General features: G+C 42.4%; 1 protein-coding gene across 3 annotated transcripts in view; it reads left to right on the top strand.

The window, feature by feature from the left end:
- NCKIPSD (NCK interacting protein with SH3 domain) overlaps positions 1–8,371 on the top strand; it is a 94,165-nt gene that overhangs the window by 280 nt on the left and 85,514 nt on the right. The window lies entirely within an intron of this gene.

Below are 8,371 nucleotides of genomic sequence, written 5' to 3'. Positions count from 1 at the left end.
AGGGGGACGGACTGGAGAGGAGGGAGAGGGGCCGGGGTGGAGGGAGGGGATGAGCAGGGCAGGGGCTGACGGGGACGGGCTGTGTTGGGGAGACGGGCCGAGGAGGGGAGAGGACAGGTTGTGTTGCGGGGAGGCCGGGCTGTACGGGGTTGCTGGAAAGGGGGAGGCCAGGCTGTGTTGGGATGGCCTGGGGAGGTTACTACAGGCTGTGTGTGGGCGAGGGAGGGCGGTGTGTGTGTGTAGGGGGGCAGTACAGGCGGTGTAGGGGACTCTCTCCTGCAGTGGCTGCAGACTAGCATTTGGGGGTACAGGGCTGGGCACTATCCTGGCTGTCCCACATCAGAGGATGAAGTGTGGCCTTTTATCTCTCTAGGACAGGGCTTAGCATGAAGAACAGGGAGACTGTACTTCAGAGACTGACTGTGATCTGAACGTCTGGAGTGCAGGCTTTGGAGGGTACATCTTCTGGGGAAGGGCTATGTGCTAGCCTCTTCCCTCAAAAGTTACAAGTCATGGGGTGCTATGCTAGCAAGAAAGTCTATGCACAGGCCTCCTGTCCCCTAGAGAGGCAGTGTCAAATGATCGTCATGAAGTTCTTGGATCAGCTTGTACTGCCCAGGAGAGATGTGACTCCTATCTGCAGCAATATAGGATCATGAGGCTAAGGGCAGGTATGAGGACCACTATGGAGAGATGGGCTTCTTACGTCTTGCTGAGGTGACACTTTGGACATTTTGGTGGTTAAGGACCAGGAAGCACTGACCTGGTGATGTGAGCTGTGCACTGAACTTCTGTAGATCAGGACCATAGAGAAGCGATATGGGACTTCACTCTAAGGACACAGGTTATGTGTTGGCCCCTACATGTAATGGTTACTGGTGAGAAGACAAGGGAGTCAGGGGGCATCAGTATGGGAGAAGAAGTTATGTGCTAGTTCCCTATCACCTGCACTCGTCAGAGAGCCTGAGGAGAAGGAGAAGTTCACATGGCCTACGCTGGTGAGACTACATATATACTTAGTCTACTCCCAGAGGCTATGAGTGAGTGGATGGTAGGCTGTGTGCGGCTTATAACATCTGGAGTTACCAGTGTGGGTTGCTTTTAAATTATGCAGTTATCACAATCTATGTGTTAGAGCAGATGTGCAGAGAATTGCTTTGAGAATGACTATTCACAGCTACTACTGTGTATAAATGAGAATGTAGCAATCACACCCATTCCACTAATGTAGAGAATAATACAGGGACTAATAACAGGCCTGTCCCAGCACTGATGAGGGGGCTGGGGGAGAAGCCAAGAACAACCAGCTGTAATGATAGGGGCAGTAATTATAGTCAAGTCAGTGACATTAGTAATTATAGAAAATGAGAGGACAGACTCCTCCAGCCCTAATAGGAGTCAGAGTGATGAGGGCCTCATGCAGTAATCACAACAGCAAGGATAACCCATACGTTTTTGTTGGTGCTGTAGAAGATAAAACTGTATGTCCTCTTTTACAGTGTGATGGCATGTTTTAATGGAGGGTTCCTGGACAAAACATGGATCCTGCAATACCCTTGTTATATGTACAGTTTGGGTCAAGCTTTTTATCCTCCTAATCCCAGGGTTTGCAATGATGCCTACAATATCTCTAAATTGTATACACCAAATAAGTCTGTATAAAAGTACACACACGTTGCAGGTACGTTTTTGGTCTCCCTGAGAAAATACAGCCCAGAATGTCAATAGAAACCAATTTATTCTAATATGCTGGTGATTTTCAGATATCTCTAGTCTTGTGATTAAAATTGTAAATTTGTTTCTAAATAATTTCAGTGTTTGGTGATGTGTTCTATAATTAGATTTCACCAATCCAGTAACAAATGTGAACTCCTGAAGCACTGGAACAATCTTACCATGGAGTCACAGACAATCCCATCGGGTACGCCAGTCTATCTTGCCACCCAGGCAAGCTGGACTTAGTGATAGTTGGTTTCCATACACCAAAGATCACACAAGATTCAGTTTGTACCCCAGATCTCACCCCAAAGACAACACTTGTAGCCAATCCTATAGTAAACTAAGGATTTATTAACCAGGGAAAAGAAATTAGTTATTTACAGGTTAAAGCAGGCAAACCTGTATACACAAATTAGTTACAATCTATAGTTTTAAAAGATTACAGAGTTGTAATCACCTGTCAGCACTGAATGTCTTTTAGGGCTAACCCAGGTTGACCTAGGACCTCTTTGCTTCTGTTTCGTAGCTCCAGCCCTGTAAGAGTTGAGCAGCAAATGAGAGAGAGAACATTTTCTTGTGTCCCTGTTTTATCCCCTTCTTCCAGCATTCAAGCTGATGGGACAGGCTCCTGCTCGTAGCGCCTTCATGGGTTTCAGAGAGTCATTAACCAAGTCTTTGTATCCTGATGTTCCACAGTGGCCCATTTAGTTTTGATGGTCCTTCTTGATGGGCCGTAGGCCATTTCCCATGACTGGCTTCACAGGTTCAGAGCAAGCATTTTTACAGTTGTAAAGCTATCACCTTATAGCATGGGATAGAGACATTATGAGTGAAATTAATGCATGCAGCAACTTACAAGCATTCCATAGAGTCTAAACACATTCTTATAAGTCTAACACCAATCTTGAACTATACTAACATACAGGTGAGCTGGTCTGGTTTCCAGCTATGAATTTGTCAGTGCTCAGCTGATGCCTACAGCTTTGGCAAGAGCTGGCACCTGGTCTGCCAGTGTCACACTAAGATTAGACCTTTGCCCTTGAATAAGGATCTTATCCTGCAACCCTTATTCATGACAATGGTCCGACTTCAATGAGATTACTTGTGTGTAAGAATCAGGTGCTAAGATATTTCACAGCAGTTACAAAGCAGATGATCTACTTAAAACAATATATATTTTAAAATGTGATTGGGCAACAAAATGGCAAATGAAATTTAATGTGGATAAATGTAAAGTAATGCACATTGGAAAAAATAACCCCAACTATACATACAATATGATGGGGGCTAATTTAGCTACAACAAATCAGGAAAAAGATCTTGGAGTCATCATGGATAGTTCTCTGAAGATGTCCACGCAGTGTGCAGAGGCGGTCAAAAAAGCAAACAGGATGTTAGGAATCATTAAAAAGGGGATAGAGAATAAGACTGAGAATATATTATTACCCTTATATAAATTGATGGTTCTCCCACATCTTGAATACTGTGTACAAATGTGGTCTCCTCATCTCAAAAAAGATATACTGGCACTAGAGAAGGTTCAGAGAAGGGCAACTAAAATGATTAGGGGTTTGGAACGGGTCCCATATGAGGAGGAGAGATTAAAGAGGCTAGGACTTTTCAGCTTGGAAAAGAGGAGACTAAGCGGGGATATGATAGAGGTATATAAAATCATGAGTGATGTGGAGAAAGTAGATAAGGAAAAGTTATTTACTTATTCCCATAATACAAGAACTAGGGGTCACCAAATGAAATTAATAGGCAGCAGGTTTAAAACAAACAAAAGGAAGTTCTTCTTCACACAGTGCATAATCAACGTGTGGAACTCCTTGCCTGAGGAGGTTGTGAAGGCTAGGACTATAACAGTGTTTAAAAGAGAACCTCCATGAATTTATCCAGTTAAGTCCATTAATGGCTATTAGCCAGGATGGGTCAGGAATGGTGTCCCTAGACTGTTTGTCAGAGGGTGGAGATGAATGGCAGGAGAGAGATCACTTGATCATTACCTGTTAGGTTCACTCCCTCTGGGGCACCTGGCATTGGCCACTGTTGGTAGACAGGATACTGGACTAGATGGACCTTTAGTCTGACCCAGTATGGCCGTTCTTATGTTCTTAAAATCCTCTATGGACCTTCTCCAACCTATCTCTTGTGCCATTTCTTTCTGCAGTCCCTTGCTTCATCTGCTCATCTAGCAGTGGGCTCTTCTTTGTCCTTTCTGCCTTTCTATTTTGCTTTAATTCTAAAGTATTTTCAAACTACAGGCATGAAAGCTGCTTCAGAAGAGTTGTATTGCTAGTATATTAATAACTAATATTAAAATGAATATGAAAGCAGGGTTATGACAAGCCATGAAAATGGCTTCTGGTACTTCATATTTGTTTTCCTTTAGTTCAAACCTGACTTTCCTAACTGCCATTTCAACCTTTTACCAGGAAATAACATGGGGCTTTTTCTGCCACCTCTGTATTTGACAATAAAGGTTCTGGAGCCAGAACTTGACTGGTGATCACGCTGATGATGCATGAGGCAGAATAAAATTCAAATGGCTGCTCTGTCGTTATAACTATGCTTAGTTGTGTTGACTGCCTCTCATTCAGTGATATCATAGGGCTTTCAGGTCAGCTTTTCAGAGTTGTCTGGAGTCAAAATTTGCTTTTATCAGTTAACCAAGTAGAACTGACATGGAAAAAACTTTCTCTGACTGAAGCTTTGCTTTAAACAGTTCAGTGGACTGTCTGAGACAAGAATGCAAACAAGTCGTACCACATCTCTAATAAGTTTGATGCTAATTAATGACAAGATGCCGAGAGGTAATTAATGTCACCATGATCACTACAAGAATAATGAAGCTAACGATTAGTGACAATGTGCACTGAGCAGGGAAAGAAAGCATGTTGCCAACGGGAAGGAGTCACCATTGCAAACATAAATCAGCAGATTGATTAATAGTGCAGTCAGGAGGTTGGTAAGCAGTTCATGTCACGACAATCACAGTCAAAAGAAGTAAACATCTCATACTGCTAATGCTTCCCAGAGGAATCTTGCTCACAACAAGGAAATTAAAATAATGTCAAAGAAGGAACCTTTGCAGAGAGCAGGTGAGTTTTCCCTGGCACTGTCCGTACCAGGAGAATTACCGTATATACTCGTTCATTAGCCTGTTCGTTTAGAAGCCGACCCCCCCCCAAGCTGGATAGATAAAAATAGCAAAAACTATATGACCCTTTCATAAACCGACCCTATATTTCAGGGGTTGGCAAACTTTGGCTCCTGGCCCGTTAGGGTAAGCCGCTAGCGGGCCTGGACGTTTTGTTTACCTGGAGCGTTCATAGGCATGGAGCCTCTCAGCTCCCAGTGGCCACGGTTTGCCGTTCCCAGCCAATGGGAGCTGTGGGAAGTTGTGCCACTTCCCGCATGACTGGGAACGGCAAACAGCGGCCACTGGGAGCTGAGAGGCTCTGTGCCTGCAGATGCTCCAAGTAAACAAAACATCCCGACCCGCCAGCAGCTTACCCTGACGGGCCGGGAGCCAAAGTTTTTTGACCCCTGTTATATTTTAAAAGTTTGCGTCACAAGAAACACTCAAAAGTTTTGCTAGAATTAATTTAATGTAATCTAACGAAAAACCTGTTGTTATAATAATAACTGAACAAATATGTATTCACCTTCAAAATTAGTCAGTATTTAAAATCAATAAATGGATATTTAAAAGAAGTAACTTAGAACAATATGAGACTTTAAAAAGTCTTAAAATCCTTCAAAGTCTGAATCAGTCTCTGATTCACCAAACAGTTCATTAAACTCAGCTTCAGTCACAGCTGCACCTGCATTGTCATCGTAGATATCGGCAGTATCGTTTTCAGACTCAGATTCCTTCTCATCATCAGCCTCTGTTGTGTCATCATCAAATATGGCATCATCTTCTGACCCGTCGAGTACATTGCTGATACAGCATTTCCGAAATGATTTTTCTATCATTTCCAAGGGAATGGACACCCACGCATCCTTGATCCACTGGGCGAACAGATTGATTTCGGGCTTCATAAGATTCCCGCCTTTTGTCAACTTCGCCATGCCTGAGCACATCCATTCAGACCACATTTTGCGTAGCCTGTCTTTAAAGGGTTTGTTCAGGCAGACATCAAGCGGTTGTAGAACTGAAGTTAAGCCTCCAGGTATTACAACCAAAGTAGTTTTCATATTTTTGGATACATTTTTCACCTCATCCATCTTGTGTGCCCTGAATATGTCCCAAACGAGCATAGCACTTGAAAAGTGCTCCTGGTCTCTTATTCCACACTTTTTCCAGCCATTCAATAGTCCCACTTTCATCCATGCATCCCTTTTCATGTGCACGTACGATGACACCAGCAGGAAATTTCATGTTTTAGGCAAGGTTTTTCTTTTAAAAATAACAGGAGGGAGCTTTGATCCATTTGCCAAACATGATAAAACCACCATAACATGGATTTTTTTTCATGGCCAGTGGATTTAATTAAAATTGTTTTTTCACCAACACCGGTTACCGTTCTGTTCCTCAGGAGATCGAATGTCATCGGTGTTTCGTCCATATTTCCTATTTGTGACAGTTAAAATGCATATTCCTTTCGATATTTTATAATAAACCTTTGGAAAGATTCGATTTTTTTCTTCCAGACCTCTCGGCAGCTTTTGTTCGCTGACGGAGACCGTGACGGTTCATGAAGCGAGTGCACCACCCCGCTGATGCGACAAACACTGATGGCTTTACTGACTTGTATTTGTCATCTTTCGACGTTTGGAGAGCACGCAGACGGATTCCAGTTCTAGTGACAATGTACCCATTTTGTCGACATTCAACAACCCAATTATTGAGATCTTTCTCCAGCTCAGGAAATTGAAGCGCCCCTCGTTGGACATTTTCTCTTGCTTCTTGGCATGTCTTTTAGTATTTTTTATTTTTTTGCCATTCTCTTACTTGCTTCTCATTGATACACAATTCACTAGCAGTGGCGCAATTATTGTTTGCTTCTGCATATCCAACAACTTTAAGTTTGAATGCTGCGTGATAAGCAGACCATTTTCTTTTGATTTCACCGTTCATTTTAAATACTAGTATGAAAATAGATTATTATTATAGTTATAGATTTTGTAGGACTTTATATAGGAATGTCACCTGCTTTATCACTGTCAAATTATTATTATTCTTTGTTTATTTCAAAGCAGCCCTGTAGATTGGCATGTCTGTGACGATAACAGGCTATTTAAATTTTATTAGAGCTTCCATCAATTCTGCACGTTATATTTTCATATTGGCTCGAGACTTTTGAGGTCCATTGGTAGAAATGCATGAAGAGATCAAATTACACAGTAGCGGACTGACACTAGTGCTATAGTACTATCGTTCATTGTATTTTTCTGATTGGCTTGTAAGGTGTAGCATTTTGTGAAATGCATGGGTCAAATGTCATGCAGATCTGCAGCACTGCTCTTTTAGTATTCATTTCAAGCCAATCTAGTCCACTAAACAAAACCTTTGCAACTTTAAAAGGCTGCAGTGTTGACATCAATAAATGGGTCGGCAAACTTTGGCTCCCGGCCGTCAGGGTAAGCCGCTGGCAGGTCAGGACATTTTGTTTACCTGGAGCATCCGCAGGCATGGAGCCCCTCAGCTCCCTGTGGCCGCGGTTCGCCGTTCCCAGCCAATGGGAGCTGAGGGAAGTGGCTGCCACTTCCCGCAGCTGCCATTGGCTGGAAACGTCCAACTGCGGCCACAGGGAGCTGAGGGGCTCCATGCCTGCGGACGCTCCAGTAAACAAAACGACAATGTATTAGATACTCAATTCAATGATTCCATAGAGTTAAAAATCATCAAATTTTGGTGGACCCGTTTATAAGCCGACCGCCGCTCTTCGATGCGTCACATTTTTACCAAAAATATTCAACTTATGAACGAGTATATACGGTACCTTTCTTTTTAAGTCATCTCTTATTTTCAGGCTTCTCCCTTATTTATAACACAGGTGGAAAATTCATACCTTAACTTCTTTGGGAAGAACATGCAGTCCATATTAAAAACAACTCTTCTAAACATATTCTTCATAAGCTGCCAGCAAGTACAGAAGTGGAGTTTCTAGTTTGTTGGTATCCTCCACTTACATAATTGCTGACATTTTCTACTTTAATCTCAATAATTTAAACGGTATTGCCATGAAATAGGGAGACTCAAATGTAGAAGCAAACTCCTTTTAGAGACATCTGATGCCTTTAGAAAATAGGTAGTGGGCTAAGCAAAGGGAAGAATGCATGGTGCCTGGTGTGATTTGGATGTTGCAGCCGACTGCAGTTAATGGCAGGTTGCTTAAAAAAACATTTAATTGCTGTTGATATTTCTATACATTTTTCACTGCTGTAGTTCTGGGTTGGGTATATTATGGATTAGTAAAGAGTATTTCAATGGTTCGGGAGGTAAATACTAGTGATAGATTCCCAAAAAATAAACAAGGCCTTGTCTACACTTGAAAAATTTTGCTGGCATACCTATGTATATAGAACTATACTGGCAACCCATCCTAGCATAGATGTAGCTTACACTGGCATAAACGTGTTTCTGTTGGCACAGTTTATGCCAGTTCTCCAAGAGACATAAGCTATACTGACAAAAGCATGT

Source organism: Terrapene carolina, unplaced genomic scaffold (assembly GCF_002925995.2).
Source record: "Terrapene carolina triunguis isolate 2854851 unplaced genomic scaffold, T_m_triunguis-2.0 Scaffold89, whole genome shotgun sequence".
Taxonomy (NCBI): Eukaryota; Metazoa; Chordata; order Testudines; family Emydidae; genus Terrapene; species Terrapene triunguis.
This window is presented reverse-complemented; position numbering and strand designations above follow the sequence as displayed.